The sequence below is a fragment of the Pantherophis guttatus genome, chromosome 1, assembly GCF_059756535.1.
Source record: "Pantherophis guttatus breed Tessera chromosome 1, ASM5975653v1, whole genome shotgun sequence".
NCBI lineage: Eukaryota > Metazoa > Chordata > Lepidosauria > Squamata > Colubridae > Pantherophis > Pantherophis guttatus.
In genome coordinates, this window is record NC_142063.1 from 54,427,396 (window position 1) to 54,439,477 (window position 12,082).

The window sequence follows — 12,082 nt, forward strand, 5'->3', positions numbered from 1 at the left end:
TATACTGTATGTCATTTATGATATCCACACAAATGGGTAAGACAGGTAGGTTAGTTTAAGCAGACATGGCATTAATGAGACATAGAATTGGGATACAGAAAGCAGGGAGAAGACCTTCAATTCTTTATTTTCTCCCACTTCCAAAGGCCTCCTCCCCCAAAACTGCTATTTGCACTGAAGAAAATCTGTTTGTTCAGGTACTCCATCCTCCATGAGGACTGTATACTGCACGAGTCAAAAAGAGGGCTATGAAAATATTTACAGACCTCTCACATCCAGACATAAACTGTTTCAACTCCTACCCTCAAAACGACGCTATAGAGCACTGCACACCAGAACTAGACACAAGAACAGTTTTTTCCCGAACACCATTACTCTGCTAAACAAATAATTCCCTCAACACTGTCAAACTAGTTACTAAGTCTGCACTACTATTAATCTTCTCATCGTTCCCATCACCATCCTTCCACTTATGACTGTATGACTGTAACTTTGTTATTTGTATCCTTACAATTTATATTGACTGTTTCCTAATATGATTTGATTGCTTATTTGTTCCCTATGACTATCATTAAGTGTTGTACTTTATGATTCTTGATGAATGTATCTTTTCTTTTTATGTACACTGAGTGTATGCACCAAGATAAATTCCTTGTGTGTCTAATCGCACTTGGGCAATAAAGAATTCTATTCTATTCTCCTTAAGTTACTACTTACATTTTTAATATACATGTTAATTGCAAATATTTACATACCTATTTACTTACCTGCCAGTCAGAAATTAAGGCCCTTTGGGTGATTTATGATAAAATGTAAAATAATTAAAAAACAAATAGCAAATAAACATTTTTTATTTATTTATTTTTTAATGCAATTTATATGCCGCCCTTCTCCCGAAGGACTCAGGGCGACTTACAAAGAATAAAATTCAACAATTTAAATTTAAATGTAAATTAAAATCCAGTTAAAATTAATTAAAATTATTACAATATAAAAGCCCCTAGACGGGTCAGTCCATTTGATGAAAGAGCCACGTCTTCAGTTCGCGGCGGAAGGAGAGGAGGTCGGGGTATGTCCTAAGCCCGGTGGGCAAACCATTCCAGAGGGTCGGCGCTCCCACAGAGAATGCTCCAGTGCCCCTGCCAGCAAAAACAGACCCTCTCGAGCTCCATTTTTGCTGGCAGAGGCATTGTGGGCCGGTCCTTTACTGTTTCCAGGGCAGCCCCACGGGCCAGATCTAAGAACCCTGTGGGCCAGATATGGCCCGTGGACCATGGGGCGCGGCCAGGAGGGGTGCAGCCCACCCGAGCTCCATTTTTGCTGACAGAGGGCTGCAGGAGGCCATCATGGCTGAAAATGGAGTTCTGGCCTCCCCGAGGTCAAACACAACCCTGATGCATCCCTCAATAAAACCAAGTTTGACACCCCTGCTCTAAAGCAACCTTCATCAATCTGCAGCCCCTTCAGATACTTCAACTTTTAACATTCTTATTGTACCTATAGTCAGTCATGGACAGACAGCAAGTTGACAATGCCTTTCTAAATACTTCTATATGTCCTGGTATGGCTGTGATGAATCTTTCCATTATTCATCTGCAATTGCTCTGCTGTTGCCATTGCTTCCTGCTTTCTCTGCCATTCTCTCTTTTTTATACAGTCTAAATAAAAAGGAAAAAAGGGCAATGATAAATGCTGACAATGGGTGCCTTTAAAGAACCTGATCAGAACATAAGGAGATCATGGAAGGGGATGGGAACTGAAGATGCACTTGAACAAGTTTGCCTGCTCCATCCTGGTATTTAAACACAAGAGGGATGTGATAATTCTCCATCCAGTAATTCACACAATAGGATAAAAGTATTCCAAAGACTGATCAGTGATGAAAACAGAGTGAATCTTAATACCTGGGAGAAAAGACATACATGTTGAATTGACTACACAATCCATCCCTGATCATCAACCAAACATTACATTTGGGCAGTTACAAAGTGCAGATGTCTGCCCATTTCTTATAACACAAAATGCTTTCATGAATGAGGGTTGGGAATCATTGAGATCAGACCTTGCAGAAGCTAGTTATTCCTTATCCTATGAACACCATTCTCCCCCATGTCTTTCAGGCAGAGATGACAATGTGACCAGAGGTGGTATTCAGCTAGTTCAGACCGGTTCAGGTGAACCAGTAGCGGAAATTTTAACTGGTTTGCCGAACTGGCAAATACCACCTCTGGCTGGCCCCTCCCCCACCCGCCTGCTCCCCTTGCCCCACCCACCTCCTGGAGGCTTCTCACGCCAAAAAAGAGGCGGCAGATGCAGGCTTCTTGCGCCGAAGGAGGCCTGAAGTCCTGTCACTGACCTGTTCTTTGTGCTGGCCGTGCATGCACATCCCATTGCTTGCCGGTGTGCAAGCATGGCGGCACTCCATTGCCAGACCTGGCCAGGAGAATGGCCTGCTGCACCAGAGAGACTGCGTCGCAGCGGAGCTGCTCAGAAAGCAGCCAGACTGCGGTGTCCCTTTAAGGTTCTTCAACACGGGGGGAGGGGGGACCATAAAGGGACAGGCCAGAGCTGCCTTTTCTGCTGGTTCTGTGGGTGTGGGTTGGTGGGTGTGGTTTGGTGGGGTCATGTGACTGAGTGGGCATGGCCAACTCAATGCCACTCACAGCAAGATGCACATAACACCCTCCCCACCGCCAAGTCACGCCTACAGAACCAGTAGTAGAAAAATTTGAATCCCACCACTGGATGTGACCCAACAATATCTAGAAAGCCACAGGTGGAAATATGCAAGGAATGGAAGAAAGACCATAACTATATTTGAAGCTGACCAATACAACTTGGCTTCAGGGTGAGGATTGTTCTCACACACAAATCACTTGACTGGTGTCTTCGCAATTCCTCTCTATATTCTCTCTTCTTACAACTAGAATTGTTGCCTCCTGTTTCCTTTTGACAGTCATTGATCACCTTGCTTGGCTTTATGTGTTTTAACTGATATGAGAGTCAGAGTGCTAAGTTAAGGGGTTGAAACAGGTATGGGTATTGAGGAGTCCAACCTCAGCTACAGCAATTCACTGGCTCTCTCTCCCTTCTCTCTTTCTCCTCTCTATCTGTCTCCTGATAGTGGAAAATAGAATGAAAATGCTATGTATGCTTCTTTGAGCTTCTGAACAAAGAACTCAGAGAAATCAGATAGAGAAATGTTTATATCACACCCTTCTTCTGGAAGCTCAAAGCAACATACATGGGAATCTTCCCTGGTTTTCCTCTCACAATAACAATCCTGTGAAATAGTGAGAAATTTGTTAAATTTGTTTTAAATTGATTGGGGTTTTAATCTGTCTGGGCCAAACTATTTAATTCGATTTTATTTCTGCTTTTTAAATTTTGTATGTATGTATTTTATTATTGGCTGTTCACCACCCTGAGTCCTTCGGGAGTATGGCGGTATATAAATCAAATAAAAGTAAAGTAAAGTAAAGTAAAGTAAAGTAAAGTAAAGTAAAGTAAAGTAAAGTAAAGTAAAGTAAAGTAAAGTAAAGTAAAGTAAAGTAAAGTAAAGTAAAGTAAAGAAATAGTGATTGCTCCAAAATTACATAATGAGATGGTTGAATGAAAACTTCACGTGTTCCTGTCTAGTATCTTAATTGTTGTATTACACTGACTTTTTCTCCTCTCCCAGTTTCTTCAATCTCCACTGCCTTGGCTTCCTCTTGTGAACCCTGAAAAGCTTTGACTTAAACTTGCTATTGGAATGGTTCATCCCTCCCACTGCCAGCCAGCTCTGTTATAACCCAGCCATTCGTTTTGCTTAGCTATATACACCTGCTGCACTCATCCAAATCTCTTCTACTTCCTGTTAAAACTTGGCCTTTTGTCCTTGTTGCTTCTTTTAACTGGCATCTTCTCAGTTTCCTGCTACTGTTTCTGTGATGTCGTTCAAATACCTCCTTAAATCTCACTTTTTTGGAAGAGCTTTGGAAACAGTACAGCTTTGAACCTTGTACACTTCCCAAAACAAACATCATGCCACTGAAATAATTATATGATTTTATTTCTATCCCATTCTCCTCTTTCTGCTGTTGTCTTGATGTTGATTTTTAAACTGAGAACTTGGGTATGAAGCAGTTCTCCATAAATATTCTGTTCATGGAGAACACTAATCATAATGCTGCCTAGTGACTCTCAAGTTTCAAGAAACCTGTTCTTACTTCATGTTGTGCAGAACTATTATCACCCCATCATGTTTTATTATTGTGTGGATCTGCAGACTCTGAGGTCAGAATGTGATTCTACCACAAATCTCCAAGAATCCTGGGGAGATTGCCAGGGTGGCCAGTAATAATATTACTGTTGTTTAGAAGAAGTGTGAATAAATTATATGTGAATAAAACAAATCTGTTTCACTTGGAACAAAGACTGAAATGGTGTTACTGTTGACTCAAATGTTTCTAGGACACATGTTCAGGAAACTGCTTTAGGATCTTAGCATTCACAGCAGTACTAATTCCTCTCAGCAGCTTTATCCCTGAATCCCAGAACTTGAAAGAGAAAAATTGGTGTGCTGATAGAATGTGACCAATCAGCCTGCAGAAAGCACTTTGTTAAGTTGGAACATCCATCTGTAAGGGGACCAAACCTAGCCTCCTGATACCAAGCCCCCATCTGTTCCACTAAATGAAGAAACATGACAAGCTTTTAACTCAAAGGGCGCTCCAGGAAGTTACATTGATTATTCCAAGTTAATGCTTCCCCAATCCATAACAGGAAAATGGGGAAAGGGAATAACAAGAGCAGTATATGGCACCCAAGAAGGAAAATCCATTTGCTTTTGGTTCTTCTTTTGTCAAAATCATCTCTTCTCAGGATAAGCCCTCCCTCTAACTTCAAGAAAAAAACCTTTTGCTATTTTTTTCTATTACAGGCCTAAGGTGACAGTTGTCTACTTTGATTATAACCCTAAAAGTTGCAAGCCCTTTCAATCACTATGTACTGTATATTTCAATACCTATTTGTAAATGGGTTGGCTGAAAAATCTTTACCGAAACAAAGAAGTGATATTCATGCTAACTTGAAAGGAAGGCTGCTGAAAAACAGCAATGCTCCAAGCCATGGAAGTATTTTGCTGCATTGTTTTCATCAGTTGTGCTGATAATCTGCCTCATTAGCTACTAGAATATAAGGCACAGCTCATCTCGTGGACTGTGTTAGAAAGAGCTTCAAATGCAGAAGGAAAAACATGGAGAAAAGCAGATGGATATCAAAGCTAGGATCCTTGAAGACAAGTGAAATGTTTCAGCACTCTGGACAGAGCCCGCGGAACAACAGATTGTTGTTAGCCAGAGCTGCTAAGTCACAAGCAAGCACTTCCATTTTCCAGTAAATGATACTAAAAAGGAGAATATTTGTAGTTCAGGTTGAAATGAGGGGTCCTTGGTGTTCTCCGAGCTTGCTTGTTTTCTTGCAGATGTTTCATTAATGAAGGTAAGGCATACAAAGCCTTAAAAGAGGCAGTTCTACACCTGGATCCAAACACATTGCCATGTCTCCTTCTTGAATCTATGTAAGCCTATTAATACATTATTATATACGTTTTTAAGAACGTACACTTGTTTATTACAGAATAACTGTACTTTGAAGAAAATATGCAGTGTCTACTGTAAAATCTGAACTTAGTCCACAAAAACAAGAAAGTGCAAGAAGGAAACTAAACATCATCCCACCTTGACTCTCTTTGGAATGAGGGAGACAAGAGGAAACACTGTCAGGCTTTCAAGATGCTTACTATAAACTAATAGGCTTCTAATATTTCATGATGTGATCTATTTCCTAACTTGGCCTACCTTGAAGGGATGACAGCTAATGAGGTAGATATTAACTAGATGGCCTCTATTTCCTTTTATTTGCATATCTGGGGTTCCATTGCTATGTATTTAATTTGTATATTTTTATTGTTTTCATTATCATCTCCAGGCATCCATTTAATGAGTAAACATGACATGAAGTTTTATCAAACTATAAGGATATATATCTCATTTGCATATTTTTATTGTTATATTACCACACATGAATCAAAATAATCTCAAGAGGAATAAATTAACAATAATTAATTATCTGTAATAGAGTATTACTATGGAGCAGAACCTATATGAACCTTCCTGTCTTTTTATGCCTATCATATATGAGAAGGCTCTCAAATGATTAACATACACCGGTCTAGGAAACAGAAGCGTGCACTGAATTTTTAAAGTGCAATCAGAAACTCAATTCACACATGAGCCACTTCCTACAATTTCTTCCTTTCCCCAGTCTACACTTCAAGCCAAAGTTTTGCAATTTGCTAACCAAATTAATATCCCGATTATGTAACCGCATTGCAAGGTAATATTTTAATGGGTTGTCTTCCTAATTACTGCATTGTAGGAAATTGCTATGCAGCAATCCAGGAAACATCAACAAGAGGGAACATGAACAGATCTTGCTAGTTCTAATATAGTTAGAATTCCAATGTCTGAACTGTAAATTTACGTAGGAAGGATTGTTCTATCTTGGTTGATCGTTGAGGAATCAAAAATGTTTTGAACCTTGTGTTACTTAAATCTAAAGTTGATAAATATTGATTTATTGCAGGGGTGTCAAACTGGATTTCTTTGAGGGCTGGATCAGCATTATAGTTGTCCTCCAAGGGCCAGCTGGCGGGAGAGATGGGACAGACGCCTCCTGCAGCACTCTGCCAGCCAAAACGGGGTGCAGGGGCTGTGCAAGCCCCCCCACCCCCGGTGGGCCGGTCCTTTGCTATTTTCAGCTGGCCCTGTGGGCCAGATCTAACCACCCCGCAGGGCGGGTGCAGCCTGCGGGCCTTGAGTTTGACACCTCAGGTTTATTGCATATATATGCTGCTGCAATCCAAAGAGACTTTTGGTGGTTATTTGAACACTTAAGGACTAATATAAGCATAATTCATTTTTTTTTTCTATTCCCCCTCCCAGAAACCTACTAATTTCACTTCTTGACAGACCAATCATGTACCCTTATACCAAAACATAAACAATTGCTTCACATTAAAAAGTTATGTCTAGGACCAGGAATGTTGAAAAAAGCATTCAAGATAGCTAAATAGAGATTAGGAATATTCACACCCCCATAAGCGAGGCCAGCTCCAAACTATTCAATGTCCACTTACTCTCTTGATCCCCGCTCAGCTGTATTCAGCATCAAACTCTGAAAGCTTGAAGACCACCACACATACAAACTGCTTCATATATAACCTTAAGACAATAATTTTAACTAGTCTGTTAAACTAGCTTCAAGTTGCCTGATACACAGTACTAAATTATAACATTATACAAATGATAACTGCACATCAAACTTTTTGAACCAATTCTGCTTCTAAGAGATCTATGTCTGAAATGCTTCTTTTAATATAATGTATTTCACCAGGGGTGAAATCTAAAATTTGTTACTATCGGTTCTGTGGGCGTGGCTTGGTAGGAGGTAATGTGACTGGGTGGGCGTGGCCAACTTTTTTTCTTTTTCTTTTAAGAGCATTTTTTCTACAACCTCTTCAGCCAAAGAGGTTGCAGAATAAAAATGCTTTTAGAAGCCTCTGACAATCAGGCAACTCAGCTGGGATCGCCAGAGGCTTTTGAAGGCATTTTTTCCCCTACAACCTCTTCGGCCAAAGAGGTTGTAGAAAAAATGCTTTTAAAAGCCTCTGATGATCCCAGCTGAGCCACGCAATCATCAGAGGCTTTTTTTTTTTTACTTTTAAAAGCATTTTTTCAGCTGAAGAGGTTATAGAAAAAATGCTTTTAAAAGTAAAAAAAAAAGCCTCTGATGATCACGCGGCTCAGCTGAGCATGGGGGGGGGCAGGGATTTTTGCTACCAGTTCTCCGAACCACCCGCCACCATCACTACCGGATCGGGCGATCCGGTCCGAACCGGGAGCATTTCACCCCTGTATTTCACCCTGTTCAAATTTAATATTGCAGTTGGTAGGGGAAGCTGTTAAGAGGAAATGTTAAGAGGAGGAATAAATGAAATAAATCCATATCACGGTTAGCAGTAAACTTTTATTCAACATAAGCACATTACTATCTTGAAAAGTATTTTCTAAGATAAAATTCCCAAACCACAACATAGCATATTTTTATAGTACTTGTCCTAAACAAAGCTTGTAAAGGCCTCAAGAATCCAGAACCTGATGAAAACAAAATACACATGCAAACAGTTTCTATGTAGAATGTAAGTAGACGTTTTGCAGAGATTACAGTGAATGATCAAACTTCTATTTTATTAACGATTTGAGCAAGAATCTCAACTCATTTAAATCCATAAAGTTCCTACTCTGGGTTACAAAACTTCCACAGAGATTACTCATGAGTAGTTCCATGGATTCTTAGTTCTCATCAAGGTGGTATAAGCTATCTGTAGAGTTCAGATAGACTTAAAAAGGAATTTAAATAATTAACTTTGCTCAAAGGAAAAAAAATCCTTTATGCTGACAGTTAACATACTAGTGAGTTTAGTCTCCTACCACCAAGATGCTAGTTTTCTATATGAAAATATAGAAATATGAGATAGATAAAGAGATTTGATTTACAAAGTAGGCTCTCCATTTTGTAGTTTGAAGGAAAGACACCTCCTTTTGTGCATAGACTTTTCATTTAAGGGTTTAATCCAGTGGTGAAATCAAAATTTTTTAAACTACTGGTTCTGTGGGTGTGGCTTGGTGGGCATGGTGTGGCTTGGTGGGCGTGGCAGAGGAAGGATACTGCAAAATCTCCATTCTCACCCCACTCCAGGGGAATGATACTGCAAAATCCCCATTCCCTTCCCACTCTGGGGCCAGCCAGAGGTGGTATTTGCCAGTTCTCTGAATTACTCAAAATTTCCGCTACCGGTTCTCCAGAACCTGTCAGAACCTGCTGGATTTCACCCCTGGTTTAATCCCATCGTCTCTCAACCTCATGTAACAACTAACCTGATGCATAGCATTACGTATCACCAACTCCAGCAGGATTTCAAAAATAATTGGATAATTACAAAGTACAGGTAATCCTCGACTTACAACAGTTCACTTAGTGACCGTTCAAAGTTACAACAGGACTGAAAAAAGTGACTTATGACCATTTTTCATACTTGCAACCATGGTCATATAATCAAAATTCAGATGCTTGGCAACTGACTCATATTTATGACAGTTGAATGTCCCAGAGTCATGTGATCACCTTTTGTGACCTGACAAAGTCAATGGGGTAGCCAGACTCACTTAACAACTGTATTACTAATTTAAGAGCTGCAGTAATTCACTTAACAACTGTGGCAAGAAAGATCGTAAAATGAGGCAAAATTCACTTAACAAATGTTTCACTTAGCAAGACAAATTTTGGGCTCAATTGTGATCGTAAATAGAGGACTATTTTCGGGTAGGTCATATTTTCCAGGAAACATGGTATTCTGCCGTAAGAGGCAGACGAGAAAAATCAGATGGGCAGCAAATTAAACTGGTCAACTTTTTTTTAAAAAAACAATGTATCATGAAAGGGCTCCCTCTATCTTCTATATACTTCTCTATCCAATAATGTTACTCATTCAGTGTCTCTCCTGGATAGGTTGCTATTTACGAAATATTTGACAGTATTATTCATGCAGAGGATGGAACAAAAGCAAGAAGCCAGAAGCCTCAACCGATATTTGTATGGAGATTATTAAGCTAATCGGCAGAAACATTCAATGCATCTAATCCTAATGCTCTGAACACCCCAGAGATATTCTGTAGAGGCAACTCATATACAGAGGCAACAAGGGTTTCGGCATCAACAGCCTGCATTGCAAATTTCTGAACATTTCTCCAGAAAAAAATAGGGTCTGTCATTCCAATTGGAAATAATCTGTGTGCATCTGCAATACCAAGCTGCATCCTTCAGGGGTAGAAAACACTAGAAACAGCTTCTGAGCTATTTCTTTTCAAGGTGAGTCACTTTAAATCACGTCCACATGGTTCTGCCCAGGGAATGGGCTATTTCATAGGTGTTGATTTTCCATGTGGGCTTGCTTATGTGCCATCAGGATATAATTAGGGCAACTAAAATAGGCCATACAGTGAAAGCCAAAGCCTTAGCAAGTATACACAGTACTCACAGATCAGTCACTACATGCAGTTTTGAGCAGTTTTTATGTGTTATGTCGTTCTATTGAGAACCAATCTGATTTTCAGAATTTTTCTCACGTTTTTTTCTGTGTACAGGGAGCGACAAAGAAAAGCTCTCCTGGATCTAATGATTTGTTCATTCCCCACAATAGCCAGTTGGGTGTTTTATAAGCAAAATGGCTTTCTCTTACATTTGCTCTGCAGTCAGAAATATTCAGTGCATCTTGCACTTTTCAGCTGTAGCTGAAGGCTCCGTAGAGTAAATTTGGGTACAAATAGTACCAGTAACAGATTGAAGCCATCTAAGTTAATAGTCAGCACTGTATCACCATATCATCTGGCAGCAAATCCCATAAATCGTGTATTATGTTAAGAAGTTAGTTCCTTTTATATATTTCACTGTGTCTTGGGATGACCTTGTGTTATGTCTTCCACACCAGGCATAATTTTGTAAACCTCCATCATGAAATATATCATTTGTGTTAAAATTCCAGTACCTTAATCTAGAAAGAAACATCTGTGTACAGTATCAAGCTTTGCACAAGAAGGTGCTGGAGAGATTCCCCCGTTCATTATCCGTAACCAGGCCTTAATTAAGTTGTTGCACACTTCTTTTAATGGGAGTTCTCTGATACTGTAATTACTAATAATTAGATTTGGCACAAGGTCTAGTTTAAAACTCATTTATTCCATCACTGAAGTGTATTATTTATTGTTATTATTATTAAATTAAATTTGTAAGCCACCCAACTCCCAACAACCTCATAAACAGCAGTGCTCTACAGATGATAAGATGATAAGATTTTTGGATCACAATAGTTTTATAAAATTAAAATAAAATCACTGAAATAGATACAGAAACTCTAACCTGAAAGATCAGTAAATATGACATCAGAATGTAGCCACAGCTTAATACAGAACATTTAAAAGTTGCAAGTTTTCAGGGTCCAAGGAGTTCTGCACTCATATGATAATAGGTATTCAAGGGTCTGCTGCTTTCTCTTTGTTATACCATATATCACTTTATGTATTATAAAGAACTCCATAATACTGTAATGAGAAGTAAGATCTAACAGTTGGTTTTTATTCCAGTAACTTTTTCTTGTTAAAAAAATGTACGTATATTTCTTATCCAAGATTTCAAATATATTCTGCATGGAATTCATAGGGCCCTATTTATATAGTGCTATACTAAATAATTATCTGACTACAAATATAGTAGCAGTTATGAGTGTAAATATCGAATGTTCTTATGGAAAACCATTTTTCCAAAGATAAGCGGAAATAATACTTTTATTAAATTTGTAAGTAAAGGTAGTTAAAGCATAATAAAGAAACAAATCAATAGATCTAGGCTTATTTCTATATCCTTTGACTGTCAGCTCCAAATGTTTTGTCATTTTTTTTACAACTAACATGCAGAACAAAGTTGATATTTTGAAAGAACAGGACAATCGTGATAAGAAACTAATGAAACAGCAAACAGTGCCCTTGTATCAAACTGTATTGAAGTATATATATTATAAATCCCAATCTAACCTTATTTGAGAAATTTCAGCTCTAAATCTGAGAACATGGAGAGTTTTACAAGATCTTCAGCATGTCTAAATGTGTAGTGTATATTATGCAGCATAGGATCTGAGGCATAGTGGAGCTTCCATTCAGTTCTATGAGAATTTATACAGGAGACAATAAAATGACTAATCTGGAAACAACAGTTATCATAGTGATTTCCCCAAGGCCGCTCAAATCTTCACAAAGCATTCAAATAAATTGACTTGTGCATCCTTTATATATGATTAAAAGGGGCTTTTCTTGACAATCAATTTCGGAGTATATTAAGAGAATATAAGGAGTCTACTAATGAAGATCTGAGTCTGTGCCTGGGAAACATGGTTAGCATTAATGGCTTGGACACAGGGACAGCA